The sequence below is a fragment of the Solenopsis invicta genome, chromosome 7, assembly GCF_016802725.1.
Source record: "Solenopsis invicta isolate M01_SB chromosome 7, UNIL_Sinv_3.0, whole genome shotgun sequence".
Lineage (NCBI taxonomy): Eukaryota > Metazoa > Arthropoda > Insecta > Hymenoptera > Formicidae > Solenopsis > Solenopsis invicta.
The window spans coordinates 8,739,814-8,755,368 of NC_052670.1; the positions used below are offsets into that span (position 1 = coordinate 8,739,814).

At 39.1% G+C, this 15,555-nt stretch overlaps 1 protein-coding gene across 9 annotated transcripts in view; it reads right to left on the reverse strand.

Annotated features, from left to right (window-relative positions):
* Positions 1–15,555, reverse strand: part of LOC105201666 (hemicentin-1) — a 196,250-nt gene that overhangs the window by 86,086 nt on the left and 94,609 nt on the right. The gene's annotated exons all lie outside the window — the stretch shown is intronic.

The window sequence follows — 15,555 nt, forward strand, 5'->3', positions numbered from 1 at the left end:
CTGACGGGACCACCAACTGGTCGGTCTATCGACCGACGGTGGTGGAATCGCATCGTCGGAATCCCAGCAATGCCATCGACGATGAAGTCCTCGAGCTCGCACTTAATTCAGCTTAATGCAGTGCTCTTGAGAGTGAAGTGCTGCTCGTCGGTGGAAAGTGGTCCGGCTTCATCCGTTCCGAAATCTTTACGATCTTGTTGCGCATTCTCCGCGGTATAGAAGAATGTCTTCATGATGCGGCGGTAATATTTCGCCTAGATGAACTCGAGTTTATAACGTACCGTTCTACACAATACGAAGGCACAAAGCGATCCATAGACGGAGACTTTTTTATGAAAGGTATGGAATTTTCCACATCCAAAGCTTCCGTGGATGTGAAATTCCACACACAGAATTCGGAGTATTTAAAAAAAAATATTTTAATTTTTTACAAATTTTAAAAAATTTTAAATAACTAAAACAATGCTTCTAACAAAATACTTGTATATTAGTGTAACCACCCCTTCCACTTAGATGAGGTACTGCACACCAGAAAGTCGAAAGTCTCTGTCCCTGAAGCGATCCGTAATTATATTAAAAAATTTTGAATATATGTCATGAAGAATATTATCTTGTCAACAACAATAGGTTGTCGATAACGCTAAGATACAGAAAAAATATTTTACACTAATTTAATGTACTTTACGGAAGTTATTTTAGATCGTGAGAAATCGAAACTATAAGTACGTAATTATTTTTAGCAATTGTATTGAGACGTGAAGATAACAATATCATTATTAATAGGAAATTAGAAACTAAAATAATGTATTAAATATTTATTATAACTTAAAAATCGTGGAATAATTATCGACATTGCAACTAATGACGCAAATATTTTGTGGCTTTTCAGATTAAAAAGTCACAATCCTTCTCCCGATCGCTGATCGCACATGTAAAAAATAACATTTCACTATTATAAAGAGTCGCAGGAATCGATCAATCTTCAAAGAGAGTTCACAGAAGAAGATCAACGCGCTATGTTTCACTATAATTAGTGTAAATGATAAGATTTTACGAAATGGTTCCGCCAGTAACTCATTAACCCTCGGAGAGTCTATTGGAGCTCCCCAATGACAGTCTCCTACATCAAAAGCGACCGTTCCTGAGGGATTACGTTGTCGAGCTCACAAAACCTTTATATGCCAGCAAACGCCGCTAACGTTGAAAATTCATCGTCATAAACGTTGCAATGAACCAGAGTTCTATGATTGTAGCTAAGTTATCAAAAATTAAATGTCAAATAACAAAAAACAAATTACTTACATAGTATTGTAGAAATAATTAGAATTATAAAAATAATACTAAGCTTTTGTAAAACTCCGGTTAATATTGATTTGATATAAAAAAAAATGCATATAAAAAGCGATAAGGTTCCTTGAGATTTAATTTTGGGTGTATTCTAAACTATGTTTGGTTAATTTTTTTTTTCTAGATTGACATCCCCTTTAACTTTTCCCTTTAACTAAACCGAGAAGTGTTTCAATTTGTATAAAAATTCTGAGAAAAATTTTCATCGGGGAATAGTTGAATTGTTTAAAAGTTATTACTGATTATGATGTATGGCAGATTCGGAACACTTCTCGGATTAATTAAGGGCTGCCAACATCTAGAAAAAAATAATAAGTCAAATCGTTTAAAATATACCTTTTGTCTTTCAATAAACAAAAAAGAATGCAGAATTGAATAGACTCTAAGTAACTATCGCTCTGACAATGAGTAGAAACATTCTACTTTCATTATCGAGCGTTCCTTAATCTCGACAACTCGACATCTTCTCGCACAATGGGGGAATTAAGGAGTGAGAGAATTAAGGAACGGAAGGATGCAAGATACGAGAATTACGGAGATATTTACGTATTACCATCCGCGATCGCTTGCCTATTGAAACGTCGGTTGGCTTGAAAAGTTTCAGTTGGAAGGCGGAAATAGAGAGAGAGAGAGAGGGGGGGGGGGGGAGTCTCACACCGTACGTTCCTCTTTTCAGGCTCGATGACTTCGCGGAGCGCGGAGAGCTTGCAAACTTTGTCTTCATGCTCCCATTAGACGGGCGCGGGGGAAAACCGGGATAAATCACCCCCCATTTCTATTGTGCCCGGTTGCGGGGATATATCTCGTCTATCGCGGCCGGTATACGTGAGCGGAGTTAGGATCGCGGCTGGGCGATAACCGGTCGTTACTCGACGTAATTTATGACTGTGGTTTTGTAAAAATCCGTAAAGCATGAAATTATGATAAAGGCACTCCGCTCTTGCGCTCCTCCTTGCCCTCTCTTATTCTCGCGGTGGGAATAGAAAAAGAACAAAAAAAAAAAAAAATAGGAAGCCACGCGGGTCGGATTAGAGAAAGAGCGTATAATAAATTTCCGGAAATTCCACCGACCTGCGGAAATTCAATTTCGAGATAATTAACTGAGATAACTTACGGTCTCTATATAGCGAGACATCGGCAAAGTACATTGATATATACGTTACGCGCTTTTATCGGACGCGTTCCGGCTACGTAAGGACAGTGAGAGGGAGGGAAAAAAAAGGGAAGAGCGGATGTCACGCCCGCAAGGCGAAATTAATTAAAAGTGTCCGCTTTTTCATTCCACCGACGCGGCACGGCGGCGGGCGGCCGCGGGCAATTAGCATAAACATTTGAAATTCATTCGCGGGAAAGAGAGAGAGAGAGAGAGAGAGAGAGCAGCTTACGTGACATTATCCGCTCGCGATCTTGCGATGTTATCTCGGTGACGAATTAGTCAATATCAATTATGCGATGCAACGATACACATGTTGGACACGCGTTTACGCATCCGGAACGATTTAAATGATAAAATCGCCTCTCGCGAAACCCACCCGCTTTGCTCTTGTTATCCATACGTGATAACGAACTGGCCCTTTGGCCCACATTTCAACGCGCCGACGCTTTTCAATGTTGCGAGAGAGTTAATAATCCATGGGATCCGATTCATAATTTCATAATTCACAATATGCGCGATTCCAGCTCCACTATAGGCAAATATAATCTCTATTTACTAATAAATTTCCATTTCAATAATGCAATTCGATTATCGCGGACATATATCTTTACGGTAAGACTCGCATTGTGGCTAAAGCTACGGCTTTAAACACATCGTAACGATATCGTGCTGACGCGAACCGATCGCGATCCTTCGTAGAGCGACTCGTGCTGGGGGCGAGCACACGCAAACCCACCGAAATTAATCGCGGCTCCGTAAATTCGTTTCGCGTTATCGTGCCTTCTTTCTTCCTTCGGTCTTAACGGCGAGAATTAACGCGGCGGAATAAATCGCTCGTGCGAAACGCATAACAATTTCACTGATCACGACGATGCATCGGGTTAGATACGTCCGACCTCTCGGCCCGCGAGAGATGGATGCGCGTCAGTTTACTCTCGCGTTGAATTTACGCTGGCATATAATCGCGCATTGCTGGTCCAGTCGTTGTTAATTACCGCGTTCATCGCGATCGATCGATCGATCGTCCGTCCGTCCGTTCGACCGACCGATCGCGCGTGTAGACCAGGAGCGGTCGAAAGCGCATGATTTCATGGCATCAGAGGTACGGAACAACCGCGGGCTCCGGGCAAACGTGTACACGCTACTGCATAAGGCAGGCAATCAATCTGGTTGGAAAATCAGGTATTACGAGGCGATTGCGGATGAGCCGCGATAGATTCATGAACCGAAATGACCCAGCCGCGGACTATCGCATTGACGTGCGATGATAAAAACGGCATTGATACGCGATTGTAAAACAGTATATTTGAAATAACTGTTTCAATTTCCTGTCGAACTCGGCGCTCTGTTTCTGAGCTACTGAGAACGTCGTTCAAGATGTGTTATAGCGACGTATTATCGCGGTGTAAAGTTAAGATGCATTATACGATCAAAGCACAATAGGCACAAGAAGCTCTGATTCGGACATTACAAGTGTCAGCGGTCTTTACGCTCTCTAACAATCCGCAAATATACGATACGCATAATTTATATCACTATAATTAATGTAGAGATGTGTCATTGTGTACAATAATTAAAAAAACACAACCGAGAGAAATATTTAGTGAGATAAACCAAACGTTTAGTAATCAAATAAATTTTATAATTTAAAAAATACAAAACGAAAAAAAAATTTATAGTTAAAATTTTATTGTTGTAATTGCTAAATATGTGTTGTTTCGATCAAACAATTTGTAATGAATTTCTTAACCGAACAATTATTATGTACAACTATTGTATAATCAAATGGTTCGTTAAACATAATAAAATTTTTGGTACTGGTAACTAGAAAGTTCATTTGATCATTATTTAACTAAACGTTTGGGATCTACCCCATCAAATATTTCTTTCGGTGCATATAAGTAACGCAGTAATTTATACAACGAATAGAAATTATGTAAATTAACGGGAAAATAGCGACATAAAATTTTTCAAGCGGTGCACGATAAAATTACTTACACAATAAATTTCAGCTTAAAAACTAATGCAAAGTTTGTTATTAAAGCGAAAGGACCTGAAGAATGACCAGATTGTTAAAAAATCATTAATGTGTCGTGTATACCGATGTCGACGGTGGGAGAGTGATCTTTAGCCGCTCCATTAAAGTTCTTGATTAGGAAGCTTCGCTGTTTCTTTCGCAAGGAGGAAAAAAAAAGAGGAGAGCGGGAAGTCTGTTCGCTTCCGCGTTACTTCGTTCCTTCCTTTTCGAAGCCGTCCGCCCGTAGTTTCGTTAAACGATGAAGCCTCGCTGGGCTTACTTCGTCTTCTCAACCTCGTACAACTTTTTACCACGCCGCCGTATCCTTCCGCTCGTCCAGAGAGAAACTCCGGTTCATCCGTCCTCTCAAGCTCTGTCGGTCGGATATTCTCTGAACGATATTGCAAGAATCGAAGGAGCCTTTCTCGTTTTGCTCCAAGTCAAGCCGCCACTTTACGACATCCCGATCGACTGCCTTTTTCGCGCGGTATGGTAGCTTCCAAGTTTCTTCCTAAGCGAAAACATTTAACGAACCAACGAAATAAATTCTTGATTTTCCTTGCACACGCGCGTAAAGTCAATTATGAAGCATTTGATTTCATTGAAAACTTTATTTCGACTTTTACAAATTCATAAAGTCTAGAGACTTTTGCAAATATTATTATTATTATTATTACGTATTCGATATATTTAAATCGACATACTCGAAACATTATTTTTATCTAGGATAAAACTTTTTTATCCAAACTGGTTTCCATACAGCACAAAACATTCATCAAAAATTCTAAACGAATAATACAAAGTTCGTATTTCGATAAAAATTTAAAAGCAGACAGTGAATTTTTCCGAGTCACGTAAATGAAAAAGCTGAAAGAGCTTTCGCAATCTCGAAAATAAATAAAGCTCGAGCCTCCCCCCTCCCCTCCCGGACATGGGTCGGTAGTGGGAAGATTGATTTTGTCCATTAAGACAACAACCGTTGTAACATAAACCTTGAAGCCGTTCTTCCATAAAAAATGTATTAATCTATGGGGATGTGCCTTTTATGCGCCCTACCCGGTCTATATCGAAGCTCTTTGCTCGTAATAACCCCCTTACGGTCCATAACGGATTGTTTTTCCGACCAAACTGACAGGTTGACGCTCACAAACCCCGTTCATCGTCATGAGATCAAAGATCGCGTAGTCTGCGAACGAGTTACCCACGTTATTAAAAATACAAATGCAGCAAAAGGTGCAGTCATTGTCTGCTGATGCGACGTTTGATCGATATACGTGTCTAAATTAAAGTCTAATAATCAAACAATAGCGATCAAATTATTTCTCAAACAACACAAAACGTTTGAATTATAAAAATTCATTTGTAAGAGTTATCTACTTAAAGATAATCATTTTCTCCTTTTTGATTCCTTTCAGTTGTTGAATTGGTTTAGAAATATTTTTATACTATTTTATATATTTTTGTACTACATTCTCACTTTATTTTTAAGAAAATTTAACCTTTTTATTAGAAAAATGATAAGACTGTCAAGCTGCAGTACTATCTAACAAAACTGCACTAAAACAATATAAATTTTATTTTTGTTCTCCTATTCCTATTTTCAATTGCTCTTTCTCCTTTTTTCAAGATGCGCATGACACATGTATTAATATAAGCAATCAAATTTGCAATTTCATCTGCCAGCATATTACTTCCCTCGTGTATCCAGTTGAGAGATAAGCTAAAGTTAACGTTTGACGATGACGCAGAAAAATGTCCGACGCTGCGTTTTCTGCTGCTAGATATCAACATCGAGAAGAGAAAAGGTACACCGGAGGAATGCACGATCAGGCGCACTACGATACGATTGCGTCGCTAGACCTTCGGCGGATTATTTCCCCGGCGGCCTTCTTCCCTGTTCTCGGCAAGAAATCAAAGGCACTCTCGAGTTTGCCCGATCGGCGCAAATACCTATTTTGCTATGCTCGGAATCGCCGCGTCGTAAACTGTCGCCAATTGCCGCGCACAATCAGGGGACCGAATAAAATTATAAGGTCGTAACGGGACGGCGATGGGCTTCGCAGCAGTACCTTCTTTCCACCCTCTTTTCTCCACGATGCGCGTCTCTCTTTCTCTCTCTCTCTCTCTCTCTCTCTCTCTCTGCTGTGTCTCTGTCGTGCGCTATCTGGCGCACGTCGGATGTCGGAAATAGTGAGGTCGAGAGGTAAGGGCGAGCGCTGGAATGGGTGTCGGACTGCGGAAGCACAGGGATGCGGAATCGGAGCAAAATGGAGGGGTCCGAAGGACAGAGGTGGCTTAATTGGCCGGTAATTGCCACTGTCTGCGCGAACGGCGACAATAGGACGCGAAGATTGGAACTTTACCAAATGACGTGGACGCGTCCGGAATACGTTAACAACAATTTTCGTAATGGAGCGAGAGGGACCAAAGCGAAATCAAAATATCGGTTGGTAAAACCTCGCCGAAAGTTTGCCGCGATCTCGACCATTGCAACAAATTTTGCTTCTGACCGTCTCTGTTTTTAATCTTTCATAATTTACAATAAGTTTGAAATTTGGACCAGATCTTGGTGCTCAATAATTTTTTTTGCAATCTCCGGCTTATGCGAACTGCGAACGCAATTTTCTCCCTTTTGCGAAAAAAATTCTTTACAGTTTTTCAGGAGGGGGGATTCTCCTCGAAATTATTAAATTACTCAATTGCTTATTCCGGCATCGTGCAATAACTGTGTCTCAAGTCCAACGAAAATGCGGCGCGCAGTAGCGGATAAGCCGAAGATTGTGAAAATTATTATTCATGGAACTAAGATCCGCAGTGATCAATATAGGCCATCTCACATTTATATTTCATAATTTACATTTTTGTACGCAGATTATTAATTAATAGCGAATTCAATTGGATTGTACATATTAGTGCACCGATATTGCATATTAAAGCCACGCCTGATCTAACCTAGATGTAAAAATGAAATGCAAACATTTCGAATAATAAAATATATATTTTATTATATTAAACCGCAGAATAAAGTGTGCTGAGGATTTCGCAATTTAACCCGTTTATATATTTATTAAACACATACCTTCACGTCGATTTGCATGCAACAGCTTTAGTAATGTTCACCGGTGCACCCCTAGTAAAAACGTATGCAATTTTCCTAAACCAGTCCAGTTATTGTCTATAGCATCAGTTGTAACACAATATTGCGTGAGAAATGGAGAAGAATTTGATAGAGTTTTTTTATTTATATTTTTATCAAGAGAACTGCTTTTCAGCCATTGACTGAAACGCTATCAAACTCTCGTCCATTTGTAATCTGTCTTATGTTACTTGACGATCCGCGCAGCAATTTTTCACCATTATTACGATGTATGGAAGAAATGCACGCGAGATAAATTCGAATGCAGTGTCGAGACGCATAGAAAAAAATTCATGATATATCGGAAAATCCAAGATATTCACCGTTGTCGCATCCTTTGTCGAGGAGCCTGGCCGTGCATACCGATCGCGGGGCGGTAGTAAAATTTGCAGTTTTCCAGATGTTTTCTTTTCAGCGGGATGAACTCGGCGAGGGGGAGATCGCATCGCGTATTCCGTGTCCGTCGCGAAGGCGCGGAGAATACACGACGGGGCGGGGGCGAGACGGAGGCGAGTTTTCCGACCTCCCGGAGGAAGATCAGATCTTTCGCTTCCCTTATAGCGAGGCGCGTAATATCTCTTTTCGCTTCATTGAGGAATTCGTTTACCAAAAGCAGCAACTCGGGCGAATCACGAATTCCCTTTCAACGCGTATCAAATTATTGTGGCTGGCGCGTCTCACGTCTAGGCGCGCGCGCGCGCTCGTTTTTTTAAACCTATTTGTACGCCGTGAACTTTTGATAAGGTTTTCAAAGCCTCCTCTTCCCCCCCCCCCAATTTTGCCCGCCATATATAAAGTTTACGAGTTATCTTCGAAACACTACGCGCGCACGCTGTTACGCGCCGCCGTGCAACATTCCCTCGTCCCAACGCCAATTACTGATCTTCTTAGCGTGTTACGCTGCCGGCCCGCCTGCTTGTATTAATCCTTCAATCTTGTCGCAAAATTGTAACTTTCCCCCTTATTAAATAATTTATGCTATTGTTGCAAACTTCTGTGAACCAAGCAACGCATGTTTCATGAAAACACTATGTGAAGCCTCGTGTATACATCATTCTTCACGCTGCACTCTACCACCTCCCATCTCGTGTTCGCTTATCTAACATTTACCAAAGAGGTTGAAAAGTATTCACCGTACCGTACTATAGTTACGGTTAAAACATAGGGCATCCTATTTAAGTAATAATCAGTTTGATCAAGCCTTTGTACCTTATTAGATTTTAAACGTAATTCAATGTGTAAAAGATGACAATAATTTAGTTGAGAGTTATAATTATTATAAATATAATTAACTACCCAATTACAAAAATAATGAAGAATCTCGTGTAATTCCTCTTAGCAAGAAGCTCGTTCGTTGCGAGACCAGCAGTATTATCAGTTTTTAATTACAATTAAAGCTCTATATTCGTTAGTCACATTTATCTAGACAACCATAAAGATCAATATATTGCAGTAGCTTACCAATGACATCTCATTACAAATTTAGAGGGAATAGAACACTACGTTTTTACATTTCAAGATAACAAGGGCTTTTAACTTTTTCGATAAAAATAAATTTTATATTTAACAGCTAGTAAGAAGGTTATCAATAACACTGAAACAAGAATTATATACGTCTCGACCATAGTCATAAAGTTCATTCTATTCGTGAAATTTATTATCTTATTAATTAGATATGGTAATTTAATCGTATAATGTATTTTTGAACATATTAATACAAATGCTGAGGAAAGACAAATGAATCCAAAACGTTACCTTTAATTACGTCGTTTACTTAATTTTTATAATTGAACAGTTAATTATAATTTATAATAATTATACCTAAATTAAATTGCTTATTGTATTGACCTATCTTACATATTAAATAGCATTTGCATAAATTGAGTTACAATTATGTTTTGACTTTTTTAAACATAATTTATTCATTCTTCATTCCATCCTAATTTGAAAGCGACAAACAAATTAAGGTTACGGTAATTGACGTTAAAGCAATCGCTACTGAATTTATTTTCATGCTCATTTAAAATCGCGCGATCGCTCGCTGGATCTAGGTCGGAAAAATTTTGCATAAATGAAGACGTTTTTTACAAATTACGCATTCAATAGGTGCGCAATCACCGGTACCTAGCACAATGCGATGCATCTGCATCGAATTCCGAGAGACGCTGCGCCACGACATCCATCCCAGTGGGAGAGAACCGTGAGAGAGTTCGCCGCACCGCCAAGATATGTGCAACCGCGTTGTACATCAATATGCTCTTTTAATCGGCGACACTATTCGCAATCTCTCAATGCGCTATCACGCGGCTTAATCGCGTAACGAGCATTTTATATGGTACATTTGCTTTGGAGACGTTAAGATGTTTTGGCTAAATACGGTCTATAAATGATCAAAATATAAAAACTGAAAGCTTTTCTCGATTTTTTTTTTGTAATCAACAATAAAAAATTTTGATCGCGAATTTTTGCCCTGAAACAAGCTGCAAAAAAAAAACAATAAAAAATTTGATTTATAATGGTTCTCGTAGAAAAAAAATACTATATTTTGCTGCAGTTTTAAATAAATAATTTTAAAACGAGTAAGTGGATTTAAATAAATATTTATTAGTTTTATTAGTATATGTAAAATTTTTAATTTAATTGGTAATGCTACTTCCTCATCAAGTTTGCAAATAAGTACCGATAAAAACGCGATTTTACATTAGAATCAAGAGTAAACAAAGTATTGAATAATTTTTAAACCAATAAGTGAATTGTGCTCGAATTTTACACGCATACTCAAATATTCTATGAAATTTTTATATTTTTGGTAATGTTTTGAGATATGACACATACCTTAAATAATATATGATTTGAAATATATTGTTTAGAAAATAGGGCAATATTTTTGTATTATAAACTTTTTTCATCCTCAGTAGCGATGGCGGTGCGAAATATACGCGTTCTCACGTACGTATAAAATTGGCAAGGTTAAAAAGATAGAGAAGAGGTGAAAAAAAATCTGCAACAGGGAGAAGGGGCAGGGGGAGAGTGGAGCAGAGATCGAGGCCCTTTTTGCGCGCGCCGAGGGTGAAGCCAACGTGTGCACGGGGGTAGACGACGAGAGGGAGGGAAAAAAGTTTGTACAACGGCGCTCGGCAACGGCATTCAGATGGTAACGAGCGCGCGTCCGTTGAACGACGCTGGCAGTTTTGGAGGGATTTAACGATCCGAACCGTTCATGAAGCGATTTACGAGGTTTTCGGCGCGGAACGCGGCGCGCAAGCCGCGGACGGAGGCCGCGCGAGCGCGCGTCCGCGGAAGGGTTATTGCCGCCGCGCTACGCTCCGCGAGAATTAATCGATAATAAAACCGACTGGATAAACCGCCAGTCAGTGATGGTGAATTACGGCCGCGCGAGATAACAACGATACATTCACGCGCTGTCTTCGTGGTAGACGACGGCGCGCGGCTCGGTAGGTAGAATCTCGTTTACGGATTTCGACGGCAGGCGACGAACTTGATGTATTTGCGCATTTCGCGCAAAAATCGCTTGTTTGTCTGTCGTATGCACAAAGTGCGCGTTCTCGGCAGCCGTTCGCGCGTAAACTCGCTCGCTCGCTCGCTCGCTCGCTCGCATCCGAGATTGTGCAGTTGGCACAAAGCCCGCTTCGTATATTTCGTAGCTTTGTATAAACAAACCGAGAGTGCGAACGGGCGTTCGAAGGCAGAAGGAATAGGGCCGCTTTGGATAGGAAAGGGCGGCCTTTCGCCGCTTTTGCAAGTGACTGGCGATAAATCAAAGATAGATGCCGACAATAAGCAACGAGTAATAGAGAGCGGCGGTCCTTCGAACTGCGCGAGCGATAGCAGGCGACCGGACGAATCGGCAGAATATAATCGGTGCGCAACGGTCGCGACTGCCGCGGCAACAATGCGCTTTAATGTCGCGTGAAACGCGCGCGGTCCGCTCCGGCGGATCCATAGAAAAATTTCGCATGCGGCGCGGCGGCCGTAGAAAATGTCGCGGTGACAGTTTGTCGATATCCCGTTTGGCCGGCAAATAATGGGACCGAGGGGGGTGAAAACATCACGAAGAGCAGAGCTTTAGGCGCTGCCAGACGTTTCGCGCGGTAATTCGGGATTCTTCTTTCCCCGACTCCTCCTCCTCCTCCTGCTCCTTCTCCTCCTCCTTCGCGGAGCTTGTGAGAAGGATCGTAAACCTACATGCGCGGAAAGTTGCCGATCGATACGTCGTTTGTCAGTCTTAAGCAGCTTTAAAGTTAAGTTTCTCCGCTTATCGTTCGACGCTAATGAGAAACATATAAAGTGTTCTCCATCAAGTTTGAATATTATTTTCGTGAATTATTGGAAACTTTAAATGAGCTTCTCAGCGATTCTTGCGGGGGATAAAGTTGCTGAATGCGTACCGGTCACCTAAAAGAGCGCCTATTCAATGTTTTACATTTTTACTTCATGTAAGCAACACTTAGTGACAAAAATAAAAAATAAACCAGTAATATAAACAACAAAAGTTTAACAAGTTTTATTTCGTTTTGTACATGCTATCGACATTTTTAAAAAATCAGACACAGCTGATGTAAATTTTTCATCAATTTACATAGCCGAGAATAACGTGATTATGCAATTTTATTTTTGTTACATTTTCATAAAAGAAGACTTGCTGAAGAATATTTTATATTCATTGTTTTATACATATTTAAAATTATTATCAAAATTAAATAGATATTTTTATAAATTCTATCATGTTTCCTAATTCGTACTCCCACAAATTTTACTATAAAGAAATGATACTAATGTGAGATTGATAAGTGATAATAGTGAAACTAGTAACTATGACTAAAATACGTCAATTACAAAAGTAAACTCAAGCCAGTTTTATTTCTATGTTCTTAACTTTTTATTGTCCTTATTTATTAATTGTTGAATATTTGATCGCTTTTTCGATAAATTATTAATGAAATAAATATTCGTTAATTTTTCCACATATTTTTAATTATAATACTTTAATTTACAAATTCACTGATGATACGATATAAAAGACCACAGATACATTTTAGGCTTCCGAATTTTTTAAATATTTTTTGCGGCATGTTACAGAAACGTTACGTACATTATAATAAATTAATTTGTTATTACAGAAAGGTTTAATATGTAATAATAGACGACTGGAAAACATCGAGCTAAAATTTCGAGCTTCGATTTGCAACCAAAATAGCACCAAATTAAAATTATAATAAAGAATGGCTTAAGATGAAATGAATGGTACGTATTTTTGGCAACTTTCCCCTATGATATTAATAAGATATAAAATTAAATCAACGTCGTCTAATAGAAATGTTAAAACCGCGAGGAACAAGGTCTCTCTCCGGACTCTCCGGTCCAATTCTTGAAAAGTCACGATTTCAGACTGCCAAATAAATGATACTTCTTTTACGTCTATTTCTCCCTCTCATCCGCCACGATCACGAGCAGCGTGCTCGATTGATTTCGGCATGTAGGTTGCACGTGATCTCGATCCGTTCCGACCGCTATCGGTGGCACCGAGCTCTCCCGCTTCTCGTTCGCGAAATTGTTCGATGCCAAAGGCAGGTGGAATTAAAGAATTAGAGTTTGGCTGGGGCGAGTAGATGGAGGAGTCGAAGGGCCGCTAATGAAATAAGCTGCTCCCAATCGGGCTGCGCCTTAAATTAATTGTTGCCGCGACGAAATCGCAATGGCGCAAATAGAACGGCGCAGACGGCCCGCGACGCAGAGAAAAGGAGAAAGCTTGTCGATGGGAGTCGCCGATAATCCATAATTCTCTCTCTCTCTCTCTCTCTCTCTCTCTCTCTCTCTCTCTCTCCCTCCCCCGTAAGAAATTCTAGCCGTCTCTTACCGCTCCATACGTTTTAATTTCCACCGTCGCCGGTACAAAGTTATTGTCTTATTTTATCACGGCTACGCTATTTCCTCTCTTATCTTATTTCCTTTAATAATTACGTGTTTCACGTATTTCATAGGAATATTGTATTTCACATGCTTCTAACTATGTTGCACAAATTTTAACAAACGCTTTGAAAACATGTAACCAACTTTGTAAGTAAAAGTTGTAACTATCCGCCGTAAAATCTGTGTACATAAATAAAGGAAATATTTTTATTGAGAAAATGTGATACGAATAGTCATAGTTTACTTTTTCATCTTTGAATTTCCTTCAAGACCTTTCTTTTCTTACGCATTCAGTTTCCATTTGTGCCAATAAGAGCTCGTTAAAGTCTTTAAGAAAGTCAACGTGATCCCATTATTATAATAATATTAATTATTACAAATTTGTAAACGTCGTCCACGAGAAAAGTAATCGACGTTCGATCAGAGTGGCTCTTTCATTGATACTGTCGTATTAATCACAACCTGATACCGTGCTGAATAAAGAGGAATTAGGAGCATGAAATTCGAGGAGAAATCTCGTATCCCGTGCTACTGGCAATTAGTTGTTGTCGTCCGGCAAAGCGTAGAAGTACGAGACGAAACAGGAGATTAATAAGCGACAAGAAGACTCGGGGAATTTATTATCATCGTTAATCAGTAGCTCCCACCACACGCCACTAACTTCTCTTCTCAACCGGCCAAGGAGCTTGCGACGTTTTCTTTTATTTCTCTCGTTTCGCGTTGCCCGGTGTTGAAAATCAAGTAAAGAATTGAAAAAACGAACGGAAAATATAAAATCAATGAATACCGTCGAAGACGATTAAAAAATGGAAACCCATGTCTCGAATCGTTGAAGCCACATCAAACGCGTAAAGTTGGTTGTTCGGTATAATTTTTTAAATAAAATAAGGAGGAAGTAACAAGATATAAGAAGCAATTGTCATAGTTTAACTGTTACTGAAATAATCTACTTTATGAAAAGAAATTTATGAAAAGATTTATTTAAAAAAATATTCAATATGCTTTTTGAAAAAAAAAGATAAAAAGAGCAAAAGTACTATTTTCTATTATAGACTATTATTAAAACAAATGTGATTGAACGATAACGAATAAAAACAAATAATATTATTATAATAATGGAATCACATTGACTTTCTTAAAGATTTAGATTAAAGCTCATTGGCACAAATAGAAATTGAATGCGTAAGAAAATAAAAGCCAATAGGGAATTTGAAGATGAAGAAATAAGTATGATCTCTTCTTATGTTCCTTAGTCTTATTTCTTAATGCAACTCTTTCTTTCCATTTCTATGCGCTCTCAATTGCAATTGAGAATGCGAGAAGCAATGTGGCATTAAACAATTTCAAAAGAATTAAAGAATACAATAAAATACATTTTTTTCTCATCAACAACTTCATTATAAGTCGAAGCAATTAGTTCCGGTCATGAAGAACGTAGAGAAAAAGGCAAAACCTTTGAGGTGAAAATACCAAAGCGAAGCTTAAAGGGATTCATTATTGTCTACTTTTCAATATAAACTGAGGTTTCCGATTGCTCTTTTTTTTTTATTTCCCGAATGACAATGGCTTTTGCTTCAATACTCGGAGACACAACCTAAGACTCGCTTTAAGAATAAAAATATGAGAACCAGGAGAAACTGGCGAGTAAATAGCAATCTTCATTGCAACAAACGAAATCGCATTCTAAATCAATTCTTACTCCAGAGAATAATAATACCACTGTTATTAGCGTTATTTTTCTCTCATTACAACTGTCAGTATGAATATAATACACCGTTACCAATGCACGATATTTCTTAATAACGTTTCTCGAATAAATCGTAACAACAAGTCGTGAGTCTGGGGGAGCGTTATTATTAAAATCATAAGAATATACGCTTTCCCCGTGTCACGAGACACTTCCGGCGCAGGGCATGTTACAAAAGGGTGAAAGCGAGAAATGAAATGCGCCACAGCGAGACGCTCTCT